Source organism: Orbicella franksi, chromosome 15 (assembly GCF_964199315.1).
Source record: "Orbicella franksi chromosome 15, jaOrbFran1.1, whole genome shotgun sequence".
NCBI classification, from domain to species: Eukaryota; Metazoa; Cnidaria; class Anthozoa; order Scleractinia; family Merulinidae; genus Orbicella; species Orbicella franksi.
Genome location: NC_138159.1, coordinates 8,489,378 through 8,511,853, shown reverse-complemented (window position 1 = coordinate 8,511,853; position 22,476 = coordinate 8,489,378). Strand labels below are relative to the sequence as shown.

Below are 22,476 nucleotides of genomic sequence, written 5' to 3'. Positions count from 1 at the left end.
GTGTATAACTTTTCTCTTCAAGTGACAAAAATCAACATTTGACAATTCATGTGGAAATTCTCGTTTCCTTTCTAGTATTTCAACATCAAGTTCTATTTCAACATCGTCGTCGGCATCGACATCATCGAGTGTTTCGACACCCACTACGACCAGTTTGTCAACAGCAACTACGTCTAGGTATGGAGGAATCAACAGATAACATAGTCAACAACAAGCTTTTGTTTTTACTAGTCTATTTTTAACGGTTTACTATAGTTATCACTTACTTTTGGAACGTTCATCGTGAATTCATTTCAAAGATAGGTACTAGCGAAGTTGCATTTATGCGTCATGCAGACCTTCACAAGCTCTTCATCTTAACCCTTATGATTTGTATTTGGAAGTGACTTGTTTCTGTTCAGTGTCTTGAACGTTTGTTTTTTTTTTGAGGAATGTTCAAATGCCTGAAAGTAATCACTGTACTTTCCTTGTAGTGTCTCAACTTCAAGTTCTGTGTCGACATCATCGTCAATATCAACATCATCAAGTGTGTCCACTTCGTCAAGGTAGCAATGAAGTTATAGTATATTATGATAGAAGTAATGATTGCATCAAGTATCCAACTATAAGAATTCCAGAAAAGCAACCTTTTAAGAGCTGTTCTCGGGAACATGAAGTGATGATCTTCCGTGTTTGTTTGTTTGTTTGTTTTTTCCTCTAGTGTGTCGACATCTAGTTCTGTTTCAACATCATCGTCAATATCGACGTCATCGAGTGTGTCCACTTCATCAAGGTAAATAATTTAGCTTTCACAGGCTTAGTTGAGCCTTTAATTTTATGATCTTGAATTGTGTTAATGGAGTATCGATGTCGAAATTAAACTTTTCCTGGAGTTACTTTTTTCAGTTCACAACCGACAAGAAAAATTCTGTATCGTTTGCTGTATGATGATAATTGATTTTTCTCTTTAAGTGTCTCTACTTCAAGTTCTGTGTCGACATCATCGTCAGTATCAACGTCATCAAGTGTGTCCACTTCGTCGAGGTAGCGATTAATTTTATAGTACCTTATGTGAGTTTTGATGATTGCTTCAAGTATCCAACTATGAGAACTGAGAATGGTATTAATTTGCTTATCGTTTAAACAACTTTTTTTAATTACTGAAGAAAAGCAACCTTTTAAAAAGTCATCTCAGGAATATAAAGTGATGATCTGCCGTTTTTTTCTAGTGTATCCACATCTAGTTCTGTTTCAACATCATCTTCAATATCGACGTCATCGAGTGTGTCCACTTCATCAAGGTAAAGACTGATTATTAGTTTAATTTAGCTTCCCTTGTTGGATAATACAAACAAAATTTAAGATATTTTTACGATACTCGATGATTTGTAAGATAATTTATATTGCCTGGTAAGGCTTAAAATCAATTCAGTCCTGAACTAGGCTACCTTAGGCTTCGTTGAATCTATAATTTCAGAATCTTGAATTGTGTGCATTGGGTAATGATGTCGAAATTAAACTTTTCCTGGAGTTGTTATTTTCATTACTGATAAGAAAAACTCTCGTTATCGTTTGCTGTATGATGGTAATGGATTCTTGATTTTTAGTGTCTCCACTTCAAGTTCTGTGTCGACATCATCGTCAATATCAACATCATCAAGTGTGTCCACTTCATCAAGGTAATAAAACATTATCCAATTAAGGTTTGCTTGTCTGTTTTTGAGATCACTTCGTCTGTATATAATAAAACAATTAATCTTTTCAATCTCGGGGAATAGTAGTGGCAGAATATTTATCTCCATTTCAAAGAATAATTTTTAAAGAGTCATAGGTTACAGCGAATGAGATAGTTGTTGTGTGAACGATTCTTGCACTATGTAGACCTAGTTTAGGGGAGTACCAGGTGGAACGTAACGTTCGTAAAGACACATAGGCGATAATTTTCTAATCCTTAAACATAATGAACGATCTTTCTCTTTGTTTCCAGTTTGTCCACATCAAGTTCTATTTCAACATCGTCGTCGGTATCGACATCATCAAGTGTATCGACACCCACTACGACTAGTCTATCAACAGCAACCACGTCAAGGTATTAGAGAATCCATGTTTTTAGAAATATCTTGATGAAATAGTGAGATAGCTTCCCTGACCTCTTAATGTTATATATACCACTTCCAAAGCGCCAGACTGAAGACTGGCCATTATGAAATGAAGTTTTCAAAGGTTAATTTCAATCATATATATCGTGATTTTCGTTTATTAAAGAGATTCTTAAGTCCTTGAACTCATTAAATTCATCGTAATAATCTTTGAACTTTCCTTTTAGTGTCTCAACTTCAAGTTCTGTGTCGACATCATCGTCAATATCAACGTCATCAAGTGTGTCAACTTCGTCGAGGTATAACAGAGTATGCTTAACTAATTCGATTTGTAAAATTACTTTAACCCGTAGCACAGTATAATGGTTGAATGCAAATTATTAAGGTGTATAACTTTTCTCTTCAAGTGACAAAAATCAACATTTGACAATTCATGTGGAAATTCTCGTTTCCTTTCTAGTATTTCAACATCAAGTTCTATTTCAACATCGTCGTCGGCATCGACATCATCGAGTGTTTCGACACCCACTACGACCAGTTTGTCAACAGCAACTACGTCTAGGTATGGAGGAATCAACAGATAACATAGTCAACAACAAGCTTTTGTTTTTACTAGTCTATTTTTAACGGTTTACTATAGTTATCACTTACTTTTGGAACGTTCATCGTGAATTCATTTCAAAGATAGGTACTAGCGAAGTTGCATTTATGCGTCATGCAGACCTTCACAAGCTCTTCATCTTAACCCTTATGATTTGTATTTGGAAGTGACTTGTTTCTGTTCAGTGTCTTGAACGTTTGTTTTTTTTTAAGGAATGTTCAAATGCCTGAAAGTAATCACTGTACTTTCCTTGTAGTGTCTCAACTTCAAGTTCTGTGTCGACATCATCGTCAATATCAACATCATCAAGTGTGTCCACTTCGTCAAGGTAGCAATGAAGTTATAGTATATTATGATAGAAGTAATGATTGCATCAAGTATCCAACTATAAGAATTCCAGAAAAGCAACCTTTTAAGAGCTGTTCTCGGGAACATGAAGTGATGATCTTCCGTGTTTGTTTGTTTGTTTGTTTTTTCCTCTAGTGTGTCGACATCTAGTTCTGTTTCAACATCATCGTCAATATCGACGTCATCGAGTGTGTCCACTTCATCAAGGTAAATAATTTAGCTTTCACAGGCTTAGTTGAGCCTTTAATTTTATGATCTTGAATTGTGTTAATGGAGTATCGATGTCGAAATTAAACTTTTCCTGGAGTTACTTTTTTCAGTTCACAACCGACAAGAAAAATTCTGTATCGTTTGCTGTATGATGATAATTGATTTTTCTCTTTAAGTGTCTCTACTTCAAGTTCTGTGTCGACATCATCGTCAGTATCAACGTCATCAAGTGTGTCCACTTCGTCGAGGTAGCGATTAATTTTATAGTACCTTATGTGAGTTTTGATGATTGCTTCAAGTATCCAACTATGAGAACTGAGAATGGTATTAATTTGCTTATCGTTTAAACAACTTTTTTTAATTACTGAAGAAAAGCAACCTTTTAAAAAGTCATCTCAGGAATATAAAGTGATGATCTGCCGTTTTTTTCTAGTGTATCCACATCTAGTTCTGTTTCAACATCATCTTCAATATCGACGTCATCGAGTGTGTCCACTTCATCAAGGTAAAGACTGATTATTAGTTTAATTTAGCTTCCCTTGTTGGATAATACAAACAAAATTTAAGATATTTTTACGATACTCGATGATTTGTAAGATAATTTATATTGCCTGGTAAGGCTTAAAATCAATTCAGTCCTGAACTAGGCTACCTTAGGCTTCGTTGAATCTATAATTTCAGAATCTTGAATTGTGTGCATTGGGTAATGATGTCGAAATTAAACTTTTCCTGGAGTTGTTATTTTCATTACTGATAAGAAAAACTCTCGTTATCGTTTGCTGTATGATGGTAATGGATTCTTGATTTTTAGTGTCTCCACTTCAAGTTCTGTGTCGACATCATCGTCAATATCAACATCATCAAGTGTGTCCACTTCATCAAGGTAATAAAACATTATCCAATTAAGGTTTGCTTGTCTGTTTTTGAGATCACTTCGTCTGTATATAATAAAACAATTAATCTTTTCAATCTCGGGGAATAGTAGTGGCAGAATATTTATCTCCATTTCAAAGAATAATTTTTAAAGAGTCATAGGTTACAGCGAATGAGATAGTTGTTGTGTGAACGATTCTTGCACTATGTAGACCTAGTTTAGGGGAGTACCAGGTGGAACGTAACGTTCGTAAAGACACATAGGCGATAATTTTCTAATCCTTAAACATAATGAACGATCTTTCTCTTTGTTTCCAGTTTGTCCACATCAAGTTCTATTTCAACATCGTCGTCGGTATCGACATCATCAAGTGTATCGACACCCACTACGACTAGTCTATCAACAGCAACCACGTCAAGGTATTAGAGAATCCATGTTTTTAGAAATATCTTGATGAAATAGTGAGATAGCTTCCCTGACCTCTTAATGTTATATATACCACTTCCAAAGCGCCAGACTGAAGACTGGCCATTATGAAATGAAGTTTTCAAAGGTTAATTTCAATCATATATATCGTGATTTTCGTTTATTAAAGAGATTCTTAAGTCCTTGAACTCATTAAATTCATCGTAATAATCTTTGAACTTTCCTTTTAGTGTCTCAACTTCAAGTTCTGTGTCGACATCATCGTCAATATCAACGTCATCAAGTGTGTCAACTTCGTCGAGGTATAACAGAGTATGCTTAACTAATTCGATTTGTAAAATTACTTTAACCCGTAGCACAGTATAATGGTTGAATGCAAATTATTAAGGTGTATAACTTTTCTCTTCAAGTGACAAAAATCAACATTTGACAATTCATGTGGAAATTCTCGTTTCCTTTCTAGTATTTCAACATCAAGTTCTATTTCAACATCGTCGTCGGCATCGACATCATCGAGTGTTTCGACACCCACTACGACCAGTTTGTCAACAGCAACTACGTCTAGGTATGGAGGAATCAACAGATAACATAGTCAACAACAAGCTTTTGTTTTTACTAGTCTATTTTTAACGGTTTACTATAGTTATCACTTACTTTTGGAACGTTCATCGTGAATTCATTTCAAAGATAGGTACTAGCGAAGTTGCATTTATGCGTCATGCAGACCTTCACAAGCTCTTCATCTTAACCCTTATGATTTGTATTTGGAAGTGACTTGTTTCTGTTCAGTGTCTTGAACGTTTGTTTTTTTTTAAGGAATGTTCAAATGCCTGAAAGTAATCACTGTACTTTCCTTGTAGTGTCTCAACTTCAAGTTCTGTGTCGACATCATCGTCAATATCAACATCATCAAGTGTGTCCACTTCGTCAAGGTAGCAATGAAGTTATAGTATATTATGATAGAAGTAATGATTGCATCAAGTATCCAACTATAAGAATTCCAGAAAAGCAACCTTTTAAGAGCTGTTCTCGGGAACATGAAGTGATGATCTTCCGTGTTTGTTTGTTTGTTTGTTTTTTCCTCTAGTGTGTCGACATCTAGTTCTGTTTCAACATCATCGTCAATATCGACGTCATCGAGTGTGTCCACTTCATCAAGGTAAATAATTTAGCTTTCACAGGCTTAGTTGAGCCTTTAATTTTATGATCTTGAATTGTGTTAATGGAGTATCGATGTCGAAATTAAACTTTTCCTGGAGTTACTTTTTTCAGTTCACAACCGACAAGAAAAATTCTGTATCGTTTGCTGTATGATGATAATTGATTTTTCTCTTTAAGTGTCTCCACTTCAAGTTCTGTGTCGACATCATCGTCAGTATCAACGTCATCAAGTGTGTCCACTTCGTCGAGGTAGCGATTAATTTTATAGTACCTTATGTGAGTTTTGATGATTGCTTCAAGTATCCAACTATGAGAACTGAGAATGGTATTAATTTGCTTATCGTTTAAACAACTTTTTTTAATTACTGAAGAAAAGCAACCTTTTAAAAAGTCATCTCAGGAATATAAAGTGATGATCTGCCGTTTTTTTCTAGTGTATCCACATCTAGTTCTGTTTCAACATCATCTTCAATATCGACGTCATCGAGTGTGTCCACTTCATCAAGGTAAAGACTGATTATTAGTTTAATTTAGCTTCCCTTGTTGGATAATACAAACAAAATTTAAGATATTTTTACGATACTCGATGATTTGTAAGATAATTTATATTGCCTGGTAAGGCTCAAAATCAATTCAGTCCTGAACTAGGCTACCTTAGGCTTCGTTGAATCTATAATTTCAGAATCTTGAATTGTGTGCATTGGGTAATGATGTCGAAATTAAACTTTTCCTGGAGTTGTTATTTTCATTACTGATAAGAAAAACTCTCGTTATCGTTTGCTGTATGATGGTAATGGATTCTTGATTTTTAGTGTCTCCACTTCAAGTTCTGTGTCGACATCATCGTCAATATCAACATCATCAAGTGTGTCCACTTCATCAAGGTAATAAAACATTATCCAATTAAGGTTTGCTTGTCTGTTTTTGAGATCACTTCGTCTGTATATAATAAAACAATTAATCTTTTCAATCTCGGGAAATAGTAGTGGCAGAATATTTATCTCCATTTCAAAGAATAATTTTTAAAGAGTCATAGGTTACAGCGAATGAGATAGTTGTTGTGTGAACGATTCTTGCACTATGTAGACCTAGTTTAGGGGAGTACCAGGTGGAACGTAACGTTCGTAAAGACACATAGGCGATAATTTTCTAATCCTTAAACATAATGAACGATCTTTCTCTTTGTTTCCAGTTTTTCCACATCAAGTTCTATTTCAACATCGTCGTCGGTATCGACATCATCAAGTGTATCGACACCCACTACGACTAGTCTATCAACAGCAACCACGTCAAGGTATTAGAGAATCCATGTTTTTAGAAATATCTTGATGAAATAGTGAGATAGCTTCCCTGACCTCTTAATGTTATATATACCACTTCCAAAGCGCCAGACTGAAGACTGGCCATTATGAAATGAAGTTTTCAAAGGTTAATTTCAATCATATATATCGTGATTTTCGTTTATTAAAGAGATTCTTAAGTCCTTGAACTCATTAAATTCATCGTAATAATCTTTGAACTTTCCTTTTAGTGTCTCAACTTCAAGTTCTGTGTCGACATCATCGTCAATATCAACGTCATCAAGTGTGTCAACTTCGTCGAGGTATAACAGAGTATGCTTAACTAATTCGATTTGTAAAATTACTTTAACCCGTAGCACAGTATAATGGTTGAATGCAAATTATTAAGGTGTATAACTTTTCTCTTCAAGTGACAAAAATCAACATTTGACAATTCATGTGGAAATTCTCGTTTCCTTTCTAGTATTTCAACATCAAGTTCTATTTCAACATCGTCGTCGGCATCGACATCATCGAGTGTTTCGACACCCACTACGACCAGTTTGTCAACAGCAACTACGTCTAGGTATGGAGGAATCAACAGATAACATAGTCAACAACAAGCTTTTGTTTTTACTAGTCTATTTTTAACGGTTTACTATAGTTATCACTTACTTTTGGAACGTTCATCGTGAATTCATTTCAAAGATAGGTACTAGCGAAGTTGCATTTATGCGTCATGCAGACCTTCACAAGCTCTTCATCTTAACCCTTATGATTTGTATTTGGAAGTGACTTGTTTCTGTTCAGTGTCTTGAACGTTTGTTTTTTTTTAAGGAATGTTCAAATGCCTGAAAGTAATCACTGTACTTTCCTTGTAGTGTCTCAACTTCAAGTTCTGTGTCGACATCATCGTCAATATCAACATCATCAAGTGTGTCCACTTCGTCAAGGTAGCAATGAAGTTATAGTATATTATGATAGAAGTAATGATTGCATCAAGTATCCAACTATAAGAATTCCAGAAAAGCAACCTTTTAAGAGCTGTTCTCGGGAACATGAAGTGATGATCTTCCGTGTTTGTTTGTTTGTTTGTTTTTTCCTCTAGTGTGTCGACATCTAGTTCTGTTTCAACATCATCGTCAATATCGACGTCATCGAGTGTGTCCACTTCATCAAGGTAAATAATTTAGCTTTCACAGGCTTAGTTGAGCCTTTAATTTTATGATCTTGAATTGTGTTAATGGAGTATCGATGTCGAAATTAAACTTTTCCTGGAGTTACTTTTTTCAGTTCACAACCGACAAGAAAAATTCTGTATCGTTTGCTGTATGATGATAATTGATTTTTCTCTTTAAGTGTCTCCACTTCAAGTTCTGTGTCGACATCATCGTCAGTATCAACGTCATCAAGTGTGTCCACTTCGTCGAGGTAGCGATTAATTTTATAGTACCTTATGTGAGTTTTGATGATTGCTTCAAGTATCCAACTATGAGAACTGAGAATGGTATTAATTTGCTTATCGTTTAAACAACTTTTTTTAATTACTGAAGAAAAGCAACCTTTTAAAAAGTCATCTCAGGAATATAAAGTGATGATCTGCCGTTTTTTTCTAGTGTATCCACATCTAGTTCTGTTTCAACATCATCTTCAATATCGACGTCATCGAGTGTGTCCACTTCATCAAGGTAAAGACTGATTATTAGTTTAATTTAGCTTCCCTTGTTGGATAATACAAACAAAATTTAAGATATTTTTACGATACTCGATGATTTGTAAGATAATTTATATTGCCTGGTAAGGCTCAAAATCAATTCAGTCCTGAACTAGGCTACCTTAGGCTTCGTTGAATCTATAATTTCAGAATCTTGAATTGTGTGCATTGGGTAATGATGTCGAAATTAAACTTTTCCTGGAGTTGTTATTTTCATTACTGATAAGAAAAACTCTCGTTATCGTTTGCTGTATGATGGTAATGGATTCTTGATTTTTAGTGTCTCCACTTCAAGTTCTGTGTCGACATCATCGTCAATATCAACATCATCAAGTGTGTCCACTTCATCAAGGTAATAAAACATTATCCAATTAAGGTTTGCTTGTCTGTTTTTGAGATCACTTCGTCTGTATATAATAAAACAATTAATCTTTTCAATCTCGGGGAATAGTAGTGGCAGAATATTTATCTCCATTTCAAAGAATAATTTTTAAAGAGTCATAGGTTACAGCGAATGAGATAGTTGTTGTGTGAACGATTCTTGCACTATGTAGACCTAGTTTAGGGGAGTACCAGGTGGAACGTAACGTTCGTAAAGACACATAGGCGATAATTTTCTAATCCTTAAACATAATGAACGATCTTTCTCTTTGTTTCCAGTTTTTCCACATCAAGTTCTATTTCAACATCGTCGTCGGTATCGACATCATCAAGTGTATCGACACCCACTACGACTAGTCTATCAACAGCAACCACGTCAAGGTATTAGAGAATCCATGTTTTTAGAAATATCTTGATGAAATAGTGAGATAGCTTCCCTGACCTCTTAATGTTATATATACCACTTCCAAAGCGCCAGACTGAAGACTGGCCATTATGAAATGAAGTTTTCAAAGGTTAATTTCAATCATATATATCGTGATTTTCGTTTATTAAAGAGATTCTTAAGTCCTTGAACTCATTAAATTCATCGTAATAATCTTTGAACTTTCCTTTTAGTGTCTCAACTTCAAGTTCTGTGTCGACATCATCGTCAATATCAACGTCATCAAGTGTGTCAACTTCGTCGAGGTATAACAGAGTATGCTTAACTAATTCGATTTGTAAAATTACTTTAACCCGTAGCACAGTATAATGGTTGAATGCAAATTATTAAGGTGTATAACTTTTCTCTTCAAGTGACAAAAATCAACATTTGACAATTCATGTGGAAATTCTCGTTTCCTTTCTAGTATTTCAACATCAAGTTCTATTTCAACATCGTCGTCGGCATCGACATCATCGAGTGTTTCGACACCCACTACGACCAGTTTGTCAACAGCAACTACGTCTAGGTATGGAGGAATCAACAGATAACATAGTCAACAACAAGCTTTTGTTTTTACTAGTCTATTTTTAACGGTTTACTATAGTTATCACTTACTTTTGGAACGTTCATCGTGAATTCATTTCAAAGATAGGTACTAGCGAAGTTGCATTTATGCGTCATGCAGACCTTCACAAGCTCTTCATCTTAACCCTTATGATTTGTATTTGGAAGTGACTTGTTTCTGTTCAGTGTCTTGAACGTTTGTTTTTTTTTAAGGAATGTTCAAATGCCTGAAAGTAATCACTGTACTTTCCTTGTAGTGTCTCAACTTCAAGTTCTGTGTCGACATCATCGTCAATATCAACATCATCAAGTGTGTCCACTTCGTCAAGGTAGCAATGAAGTTATAGTATATTATGATAGAAGTAATGATTGCATCAAGTATCCAACTATAAGAATTCCAGAAAAGCAACCTTTTAAGAGCTGTTCTCGGGAACATGAAGTGATGATCTTCCGTGTTTGTTTGTTTGTTTGTTTTTTCCTCTAGTGTGTCGACATCTAGTTCTGTTTCAACATCATCGTCAATATCGACGTCATCGAGTGTGTCCACTTCATCAAGGTAAATAATTTAGCTTTCACAGGCTTAGTTGAGCCTTTAATTTTATGATCTTGAATTGTGTTAATGGAGTATCGATGTCGAAATTAAACTTTTCCTGGAGTTACTTTTTTCAGTTCACAACCGACAAGAAAAATTCTGTATCGTTTGCTGTATGATGATAATTGATTTTTCTCTTTAAGTGTCTCCACTTCAAGTTCTGTGTCGACATCATCGTCAGTATCAACGTCATCAAGTGTGTCCACTTCGTCGAGGTAGCGATTAATTTTATAGTACCTTATGTGAGTTTTGATGATTGCTTCAAGTATCCAACTATGAGAACTGAGAATGGTATTAATTTGCTTATCGTTTAAACAACTTTTTTTAATTACTGAAGAAAAGCAACCTTTTAAAAAGTCATCTCAGGAATATAAAGTGATGATCTGCCGTTTTTTTCTAGTGTATCCACATCTAGTTCTGTTTCAACATCATCTTCAATATCGACGTCATCGAGTGTGTCCACTTCATCAAGGTAAAGACTGATTATTAGTTTAATTTAGCTTCCCTTGTTGGATAATACAAACAAAATTTAAGATATTTTTACGATACTCGATGATTTGTAAGATAATTTATATTGCCTGGTAAGGCTCAAAATCAATTCAGTCCTGAACTAGGCTACCTTAGGCTTCGTTGAATCTATAATTTCAGAATCTTGAATTGTGTGCATTGGGTAATGATGTCGAAATTAAACTTTTCCTGGAGTTGTTATTTTCATTACTGATAAGAAAAACTCTCGTTATCGTTTGCTGTATGATGGTAATGGATTCTTGATTTTTAGTGTCTCCACTTCAAGTTCTGTGTCGACATCATCGTCAATATCAACATCATCAAGTGTGTCCACTTCATCAAGGTAATAAAACATTATCCAATTAAGGTTTGCTTGTCTGTTTTTGAGATCACTTCGTCTGTATATAATAAAACAATTAATCTTTTCAATCTCGGGGAATAGTAGTGGCAGAATATTTATCTCCATTTCAAAGAATAATTTTTAAAGAGTCATAGGTTACAGCGAATGAGATAGTTGTTGTGTGAACGATTCTTGCACTATGTAGACCTAGTTTAGGGGAGTACCAGGTGGAACGTAACGTTCGTAAAGACACATAGGCGATAATTTTCTAATCCTTAAACATAATGAACGATCTTTCTCTTTGTTTCCAGTTTTTCCACATCAAGTTCTATTTCAACATCGTCGTCGGTATCGACATCATCAAGTGTATCGACACCCACTACGACTAGTCTATCAACAGCAACCACGTCAAGGTATTAGAGAATCCATGTTTTTAGAAATATCTTGATGAAATAGTGAGATAGCTTCCCTGACCTCTTAATGTTATATATACCACTTCCAAAGCGCCAGACTGAAGACTGGCCATTATGAAATGAAGTTTTCAAAGGTTAATTTCAATCATATATATCGTGATTTTCGTTTATTAAAGAGATTCTTAAGTCCTTGAACTCATTAAATTCATCGTAATAATCTTTGAACTTTCCTTTTAGTGTCTCAACTTCAAGTTCTGTGTCGACATCATCGTCAATATCAACGTCATCAAGTGTGTCAACTTCGTCGAGGTATAACAGAGTATGCTTAACTAATTCGATTTGTAAAATTACTTTAACCCGTAGCACAGTATAATGGTTGAATGCAAATTATTAAGGTGTATAACTTTTCTCTTCAAGTGACAAAAATCAACATTTGACAATTCATGTGGAAATTCTCGTTTCCTTTCTAGTATTTCAACATCAAGTTCTATTTCAACATCGTCGTCGGCATCGACATCATCGAGTGTTTCGACACCCACTACGACCAGTTTGTCAACAGCAACTACGTCTAGGTATGGAGGAATCAACAGATAACATAGTCAACAACAAGCTTTTGTTTTTACTAGTCTATTTTTAACGGTTTACTATAGTTATCACTTACTTTTGGAACGTTCATCGTGAATTCATTTCAAAGATAGGTACTAGCGAAGTTGCATTTATGCGTCATGCAGACCTTCACAAGCTCTTCATCTTAACCCTTATGATTTGTATTTGGAAGTGACTTGTTTCTGTTCAGTGTCTTGAACGTTTGTTTTTTTTTAAGGAATGTTCAAATGCCTGAAAGTAATCACTGTACTTTCCTTGTAGTGTCTCAACTTCAAGTTCTGTGTCGACATCATCGTCAATATCAACATCATCAAGTGTGTCCACTTCGTCAAGGTAGCAATGAAGTTATAGTATATTATGATAGAAGTAATGATTGCATCAAGTATCCAACTATAAGAATTCCAGAAAAGCAACCTTTTAAGAGCTGTTCTCGGGAACATGAAGTGATGATCTTCCGTGTTTGTTTGTTTGTTTGTTTTTTCCTCTAGTGTGTCGACATCTAGTTCTGTTTCAACATCATCGTCAATATCGACGTCATCGAGTGTGTCCACTTCATCAAGGTAAATAATTTAGCTTTCACAGGCTTAGTTGAGCCTTTAATTTTATGATCTTGAATTGTGTTAATGGAGTATCGATGTCGAAATTAAACTTTTCCTGGAGTTACTTTTTTCAGTTCACAACCGACAAGAAAAATTCTGTATCGTTTGCTGTATGATGATAATTGATTTTTCTCTTTAAGTGTCTCTACTTCAAGTTCTGTGTCGACATCATCGTCAGTATCAACGTCATCAAGTGTGTCCACTTCGTCAAGGTAGCGATTAATTTTATAGTACCTTATGTGAGTTTTGATGATTGCTTCAAGTATCCAACTATGAGAACTGAGAATGGTATTAATTTGCTTATCGTTTAAACAACTTTTTTTAATTACTGAAGAAAAGCAACCTTTTAAAAAGTCATCTCAGGAATATAAAGTGATGATCTGCCGTTTTTTTCTAGTGTATCCACATCTAGTTCTGTTTCAACATCATCTTCAATATCGACGTCATCGAGTGTGTCCACTTCATCAAGGTAAAGACTGATTATTAGTTTAATTTAGCTTCCCTTGTTGGATAATACAAACAAAATTTAAGATATTTTTACGATACTCGATGATTTTTAAGATAATTTATATTGCCTGATAAGGCTTAAAATCAATTCAGTCCTGAACTAGGCTACCTTAGGCTTCGTTGAATCTATAATTTCAGAATCTTGAATTGTGTGCATTGGGTAATGATGTCGAAATTAAACTTTTCCTGGAGTTGTTATTTTCATTACTGATAAGAAAAACTCTCGTTATCGTTTGCTGTATGATGGTAATGGATTCTTGATTTTTAGTGTCTCCACTTCAAGTTCTGTGTCGACATCATCGTCAATATCAACATCATCAAGTGTGTCCACTTCATCAAGGTAATAAAACATTATCCAATTAAGGTTTGCTTGTCTGTTTTTGAGATCACTTCGTCTGTATATAATAAAACAATTAATCTTTTCAATCTCGGGGAATAGTAGTGGCAGAATATTTATCTCCATTTCAAAGAATAATTTTTAAAGAGTCATAGGTTACAGCGAATGAGATAGTTGTTGTGTGAACGATTCTTGCACTATGTAGACCTAGTTTAGGGGAGTACCAGGTGGAACGTAACGTTCGTAAAGACACATAGGCGATAATTTTCTAATCCTTAAACATAATGAACGATCTTTCTCTTTGTTTCCAGTTTGTCCACATCAAGTTCTATTTCAACATCGTCGTCGGTATCGACATCATCAAGTGTATCGACACCCACTACGACTAGTCTATCAACAGCAACCACGTCAAGGTATTAGAGAATCCATGTTTTTAGAAATATCTTGATGAAATAGTGAGATAGCTTCCCTGACCTCTTAATGTTATATATACCACTTCCAAAGCGCCAGACTGAAGACTGGCCATTATGAAATGAAGTTTTCAAAGGTTAATTTCAATCATATATATCGTGATTTTCGTTTATTAAAGAGATTCTTAAGTCCTTGAACTCATTAAATTCATCGTAATAATCTTTGAACTTTCCTTTTAGTGTCTCAACTTCAAGTTCTGTGTCGACATCATCGTCAATATCAACGTCATTAAGTGTGTCAACTTCGTCGAGGTATAACAGAGTATGCTTAACTAATTCGATTTGTAAAATTACTTTAACCCGTAGCACAGTATAATGGTTGAATGCAAATTATTAAGGTGTATAACTTTTCTCTTCAAGTGACAAAAATCGATAGAGCCGGCGAGACGTTTTTCTTTTCCTGACTCCATTTCTAATAGTTGGCATTGGTTATTACTTATATTTGGAACGCTCATCATAATAAAGCTGCCAAAACGAAGCTGCATTTGTCTGCTTTTTTGAATGTTTAGAATGCGCGCGGTGAATTAAGAGTCGCCCTCTGTAAATTTCAACTATGGCCATTTGGACCAGAAAAAATCAAATTCCTCAAACTTTCTCAGATGAATGGTCTAGATAAGTGATTCACAAAAATATAACTTTCAGTTCAATTCGATTCGTATGTTAGCGCTGGGGCCACCATCTTGGTTTTGCCCCTCTGAGAGGGCTTTCAGGGGCCATTTTAGGGCACATTTTTAACAATTTGCCATACAAAGAAAACGATATAAATCCGGGTAAAAACCCTTTATTCGAGACAAGCAAATGTTTCTTATTACATTGAGAGGCTGTTTTGGCAACTTGATCATCACCTGATTTTTTTACAGAATTTTAAATTTCTTCCCTTTCGGACTACTCATGAAGTGCCATAAAAAAGGTGAAGTTTAAAGGAAAATATCGCCAAAAGTACATCACTTGAGATCCCAAAACTACCCTCCACTTAAAGAGCAATGTCTCACCTGTAAAAACATGCAATAAAATTTTGGGGCAGTTAAAACTGTAAAATGTTAGAAGAAGAAGTTTAAGCTGTGCTTTTGTCAACAAAGACCGCCGTCCTAATTAGCATAATAACGTGAAAATAACAATGCACAGAGAAAATAATGATATATTTCACTTACCTCGCGACATGTCGACAACTGGATGTTCCACGATGCTTCATGTCATATTTCCAGTATGTTTCAGCCACATTTTCGGTAATTAGTGTACGAAATCACTCTCAGACATCGCCACGGTTAAGCAGATTTCAACTCTCCGAAGCCCGCTTCATAACATATATCAATATTATTTGTCTTTCGTCTCATAAGCCGCCGTTTACAAGAAGTTTAACAATTTGCTGAGATCCTAACTGACCCAGAAGTCTATTAGCAGCCTTTAAAATCCTCCTCTTAATCGAGGATTCTCATCAAGAACTCGTTTAAGCTCAGTTCTGTTTTGATCTGTTGTGCACCCACCATTATTCCACAGATTGCGTTACATTTGACAAATGCACATTCCAACGGGTAGGGGTAGGATGAGTAGGAAGTGAAAATGTAACCGACATTAAAGCCATTTTACGCATTTCTGTGACTAAACTAGTAACTGGCTTTACCAGAATGATTTGAACATGAGCTTCTGCTTGCGGGCATTTTCTAGGTTATTTTTGCAGGTAGGTGTGTGTGTGTGTGTGTGTGGGGGGGGGGGGGGGGGTCGTGTATTAAGAAAAAAAAAAAAGAAAAAAAGAAACCGATACACAGTATCAGGTCAAAAGATTATGATCTGTGTATCTTGATCAGCTCTATCAGTTCATCAGTGAGGCCCTATTAGGGGTTTTCAAGATACTGGATGTTTGGGTAAAAAGTTAATAGGATGCAAGAAATTTAGGGGAAATGTTAATGGGGTAGAGCATGTTTAGATCAGATAAAACAGGACATTAATTGAGTAGGAAATCGTTGAGTTGGATTTAACAGGATACAAGATATTTAGGACAAAAATTAATAGGATAAGGGATACGCCGACACCCCCCCCCCCCTCCCCTCCCACTATGGGACCTCAACAGTGGTCTGCTATTTAGGATAAAATAAAAGTATGTCAACTGCTGGAAGCATTTATTCTGGACTCTTAGTACTTATGTCACGGTGGAATATAAAAGTTTTGTATCAAATTTTAGGGGTTTTGAGGTTAGGTAACGTAGCTCCTTGTTAGTAATTTTGAAGCCCACACTTGTTACACTGAATAGATCGATAAAGACGGGGCTGGAGAAATAGACAGAGAATTAAATATGTCCCGAATTCTGTACCGTTTAACACGAATTTCTTACATGGCAACCTTTGTGTCTGCAAAGAGATCGAGGCACAACATTCCACACTATATTTGTAAACAACTATCCTAATCTCATTGACAGCCATTAGTTTTTGACGAGAATTTTCATTTATTACAAATAGAATACGGATCGAACTCCAATGAAAAGCCTCTTATTTGTTTTTTTATTGTTTTTTTTGTTGTTGTTGTTTTTCTTTTTTGTTCAGCATTATACTTGTGTCTTTCGCTGTCCGAAATGCTATCAAATGCTGCGAAAGGCAACAGATTGACAAGTAGTGCGCAAGAAGTAGTGATAAGCGGCGTTTTATTGAAACTCCTTTTTCTGAGCAGTTCCACTTTTGCCTCAGATAAAGAAATGCTCAGAAAATTACTGAAGAACAATTTACAGTACGTTTCGTGTTGACTTGTTCCTGAAAGGGAAACCCTATTTCACAGGGCCAAATATGATATAGCGATAATCGTGGTGTTCACCCTGTCCTAGCAAATTCTACTCTTCCAGTTCCTGCTGAAGAAATTATATCCAAAGGCTGGGCCCTGAAAGTGACGAAAAAGGCCACTCGTTTCAACGAAAAACAAAAAAAACTACCTTGAAGTAAAGTTTTTCTCGGGTCAGGAGACGGCCATAAAAGTCGAAGCAATTACTTTAGCACAAAAGATGAGGCGCTCAAAAGATGAGGCCAGAATTAGGCGGTTCACCTATGACGAGTTCCTGACTCCTTGCCACGTTTAATCCTTCCTCTCGAGAATGGCTTCAAAGCTCAGAAACAGACAGGAGAAGGTCCTCTAAGAAGACACAACAACCGCTGAGAATCAAGCTGCAGATATTTTTGACAAGTGTCAGTTAACTCATTCAATTGCTTATGACTCATTCAACTTGTGTGCCTTAAACGCATCTATAATGTCTTTAAAAAGCTAAGCGTCAACATTAGTGCTACGCTTGATAGATGCGGGTATTCTAAAGCGCCCTGCATAGGGTTGAAAACTAGTCTTGTGCAGACATGCAGCTGTGCTCCATCACAGAACTGAACGACATTAGCGGCCGTGGGGTGCCTCAGGCTCATAATGAATAGTGCCTGCAAAATACAAACGTGTTTCCGCCAGATTAAGAAAACGTGGAAAAAGTAGATCTTAGCCAGGGTTATTAGAATCCACAAAGAAAACTGGGGGTAGTCATTAATTTTTCGGAGATAATTAGCTACTGCTGGCGGTAGCATTTTTCTGAAAAAAAAGGTAAAGATATTTCTTCACAGATTCTCCTAAGGTTTGTTTTTACATGCAGAAAACTAAACATCTTTGAACTACGTGGTAAGTGGTAACATAAAAACCACTTTTGATATGTATTTAATAACAGAATCGTCGCAACAGCGCTTTGAGCGTCCCTGGACAGCACTCCTCTGGCTTAGCTAAAATACAGTCTACATAACTTTTCCTCACAGCCAAAAACTAATGCATTGTTGAATAGGCTTGCCACTTCCAATTCATACCATAAAATGTAGCTGTAATCACCCCTTTTTCAAAAGTTAAAGGAGTTGTTTCATCCTTTCGAAAACTTTGCCGGTGTCCGTTACATTTTTTCCTGTTACTTCCCAAGTAAGTTAAACATTGACGTCTCTCGCACTTGTTTTGCGCGCGCATTTTGCCATCTACAGTTGAATTTTGGTATAATTTTTTCTACGGATACGATCAAAGCTAGTTTTTCAGCTGGAAGCCGTTCACAGTTAGTGCTTAGCGATATGCTGCTTCTCTGGTAATCCCGGTTTTAGTACAGGCTCGTAATTTTAGTGCGAAATTTGTTTCGGCCACAATAGGATTTTTTTTAAGTCGCACCCTTGGTAGGGTAGTTAATTACGTCACTAGTTCCAACCCAAGCGCGCGCCTGGCGTTTAAACCATGTCTTACGTAATCCACAGACCATGTGCCCACAAAAAAGAAGGCACCGTCCTTAACTGCCCTTCAGTAATTTTCTGAGCATTTCTTTTCTGATGCAAAAGTGAAACGGCTAAGAAAATGTAAGGAGTTTCAATAAAACGTCGCTTACCATTACTTCCTGTGCACTATTCGTCAGTCTGTTGTCTTTTGCAAAATGATGGCACTTCCGGCAGCGAAAGACACAACTGCCCGCTTTATCTGATCTAAACATGCTCTACCCCATTAATTTTTCCCCTAATATCCAGTATCCTGGAACCCCTAATAGGGCCTCACTGATGAACTGGTAAAGCTGATCAAGATACACAGATCATAATCTTTTGACCTGATACTGTCTATCGTTTTCTTTTTTTCGTTTCTTTGTTTTTAATACACGAGCCCCCCCCCCCCCCCCCCACACACACACACACACCTACCTGCAAAAATAACCTAGAAAATGCCCGCAAGCAGAAGCTCATGTTCAAATCATTCTGGTAAAGCCAGTTACTAGTTTAGTCACAGAAATGCGTAAAATGGCTTTAATGTCGGTTACATTTTCACTTCCTACTCATCCTACCCCTACCCGTTGGAATGTGCATTTGTCAAATGTAATGCAATCTGTGGAATAATGGTGGGTGCACAACAGATCAAAACAGAACTGAGCTTAAACGAGTTCTTGATGAGAATCCTCGATTAAGAGGAGGATTTTAAAGGCTGCTAATAGACTTCTGGGTCAGTTAGGATCTCAGCAAATTGTTAAACTTCTTGTAAACGGCGGCTTATGAGACGAAAGACAAATAATATTGATATATGTTATGAAGCGGGCTTCGGAGAGTTGAAATCTGCTTAACCGTGGCGATGTCTGAGAGTGATTTCGTACACTAATTACCGAAAATGTGGCTGAAACATACTGGAAATATGACATGAAGCATCGTGGAACATCCAGTTGTCGACATGTCGCGAGGTAAGTGAAATATATCATTATTTTCTCTGTGCATTGTTATTTTCACGTTATTATGCTAATTAGGACGGCGGTCTTTGTTGACAAAAGCACAGCTTAAACTTCTTCTTCTAACATTTTACAGTTTTAACTGCCCCAAAATTTTATTGCATGTTTTTACAGGTGAGACATTGCTCTTTAAGTGGAGGGTAGTTTTGGGATCTCAAGTGATGTACTTTTGGCGATATTTTCCTTTAAACTTCGCCTTTTTTATGGCGCTTCATGAGTAGTCCGAAAGGGAAGAAATTTAAAATTCTGTAAAAAAATCAGGTGATGATCAAGTTGCCAAAACAGCCTCTCAATGTAATAAGAAACATTTGCTTGTCTCGAATAAAGGGTTTTTACCCGGATTTATATCGTTTTCTTTGTATGGCAAATTGTTAAAAATGTGCCCTAAAATGGCCGCTGAAAGCCCTCTCAGAGGGGCAAAACCAAGATGGTGGCCCCAGCGCTAAAATACGAATCGAATTGAACTGAAAGTTATATTTTTGTGAAACACTTATCTAGACCATTCATCTGAGAAAGTTTGAGGAATTTGATTTTTTCTGGTCCAAATGGCCATAGTTGAAATTTACAGAGGGCACCTCTTAAGTCCGTTTTTGCTTGAATCAACTATAAGTTCTTGATCATGACATTAACAGTAACAATAACAGTAACTTTATTATTACATAATTCAATTATAAACCTTAGTATCTCGTAGCTGGCAAAGCTATTCTGGGCGATCCACTATTGAGGTAGTTTGTTTGGTCTTTTGTCCTTAGGTTTCTGTTTAATAGCGTTTTAAAGGTGTTTCAAGGAATTTTTCTATTTTTGCAAAGTTTCAGTGATTTTGAATTGCATGACGATTTTATTTCTTTTTAGATGTTACGACTCACTTGAACTATCTTTTAAATCCAATTGTTGTAAGATTTTCGACTATTTCGAATGCGTAACGCCTTATTGGGGTACTTTCACTTCGTAAATGACACATGCTGATCGTTACCGAAAGGACATTTCGGATGCTGTTATCACGGTATAAGTTCGATTGCTATTTAGAACATACTTTGGGCTATCCATGATTTCTTTTATCTGTTTCCTTATCTGATGAGAAAGAGTTGCCACAATCTTCAGCACGGTGGTGATGTAAAACAGTGAGACAATTATGCCTAATGCCTTTCCCTCTCCCCGTTAGAAATATTTCCTTAATCTCAGTACCACTTGGATCAAGAACTATAAAACTAGAAGTGGGAGGGGTGGTGTGGGTCAGCAGATTACCCTGAGTTTCTCGACTATTTTGGAAATGGCCGTAGTTCCGTTTTATGATCACATTTTATGCGTTTCCATGTTTTGTATTTTTATTTTTCAGTTCATTATCAACATCGAGTCCAACTTTCTCCACGTATACAACAGAATCAACAATTTCTACTTCGACAACAGTTCCTACCACCACATTCACATCAATAAGTACAAGGTAGGTTTTCTTAATCAAACCCTTCTTTGAAAACCATTTCGTGCGTGAACACCTCTCTTCGCAGACGTTCAGTCGCATTTCTAAGCATTTCAAAATTTCGGTTCTTGTCCACTTCAAGTTTTGCCTAGGCAACATCGCCATTATCGCAGTCTTGAAGTGCGTTTACTTCGTCAAGGTAATGCACAACGATGGCTTGAAATTTGGTTTGCTGACGTCCAACTGCAGTAGATGCCTACAAAACCTGACTTTGTAAGGAGTATTTCGTGAAAAATGTAAACTTACGAAATGCTGAATAAACCTTACTTTACTTGGGCTTCTTCGCGAGGTCTCTCCAACGCTCCTTGTCCTGGGCGGTCTTTGGAAAAAAATTTCTGCAAGGAGGAAATTAAAGACCTCTAGATAATTCATTTTCCTTTATACCTTGGTTCAAGTTCTATCATGAACAAATCTGATGAATGTCAAAAAAATACTTTCTTGGATAGTCATAGTGACCCCCTTTTTTTGCTTTTCAACTTAGTATATCCTCGTCGAGTGTTAAGTCCACAACGTCAGTTTCAACGTCGTCGAGTGTGTCAACTTCAAGGTAACAAGGAAAACGTATGATGTCTATATATATTTGTATGTAAAAAATAACAAATTGAGTGGCTTGTCGTATCTAATTAAAGCTTAAGCTTAGCTTATCATGAGAATTTCATTGCATTCAATGCTTTTTTCTATGACCTGAAGTTTCCCATGTTATCCCTAGGCAGATTTTTTTCTTTTGATGATTTTAATTTATCTTAACTGACAAAAAGACGTCAAGCAGAGCGACTTAATAAGACTAAGACTGCTTGTGTGATTTATTGTCAAAATTGAACAATCATTTTCAACGGATCAAGACTTATATAGCACAACGCCTGACGAACTCTTTTCTCTTGAATCTGAAGATGATTATCGCTCAGATTGTTGAAACCCCAGTCACCAGCACAGCCCTTTTTAGTTTTTCCCGGAGGATTCTAACTACTGACAGGATTAGGTTCAACGATTTAAAATAATGATATCTTCACTGATAGAAGCGCTTTCCTTTCGCTCGGGAGAAGCGGTGACAATTTTTCGCCAAATGGAACAGTACAAATTTTCGATTAACAAAACGAGACGGGATTAGTGTGTGCCATATGACAGCATTTGAATGCAAGATCTAGTACACTGGTATTTTCGTCACGTTCTAATGTAGTTCTTGTAGTAGGTGACAAAACTAGATTACTAAAATGGCGTATTTTGATTAAGCTAAAGAACTGCTTATTAAATAATACGTTTGGCGTTGCACAATTCTCAAAGAAGGACCAGTCCATGTTACATGATAACCCTTGTAGATT

General features: G+C 36.1%; 1 protein-coding gene across 4 annotated transcripts in view; it reads left to right on the top strand.

Moving 5' to 3' along the window:
• LOC145470238 (uncharacterized) overlaps window positions 1-22,476 on the top strand; it is a 92,037-nt gene that overhangs the window by 67,799 nt on the left and 1,762 nt on the right. The window lies entirely within an intron of this gene.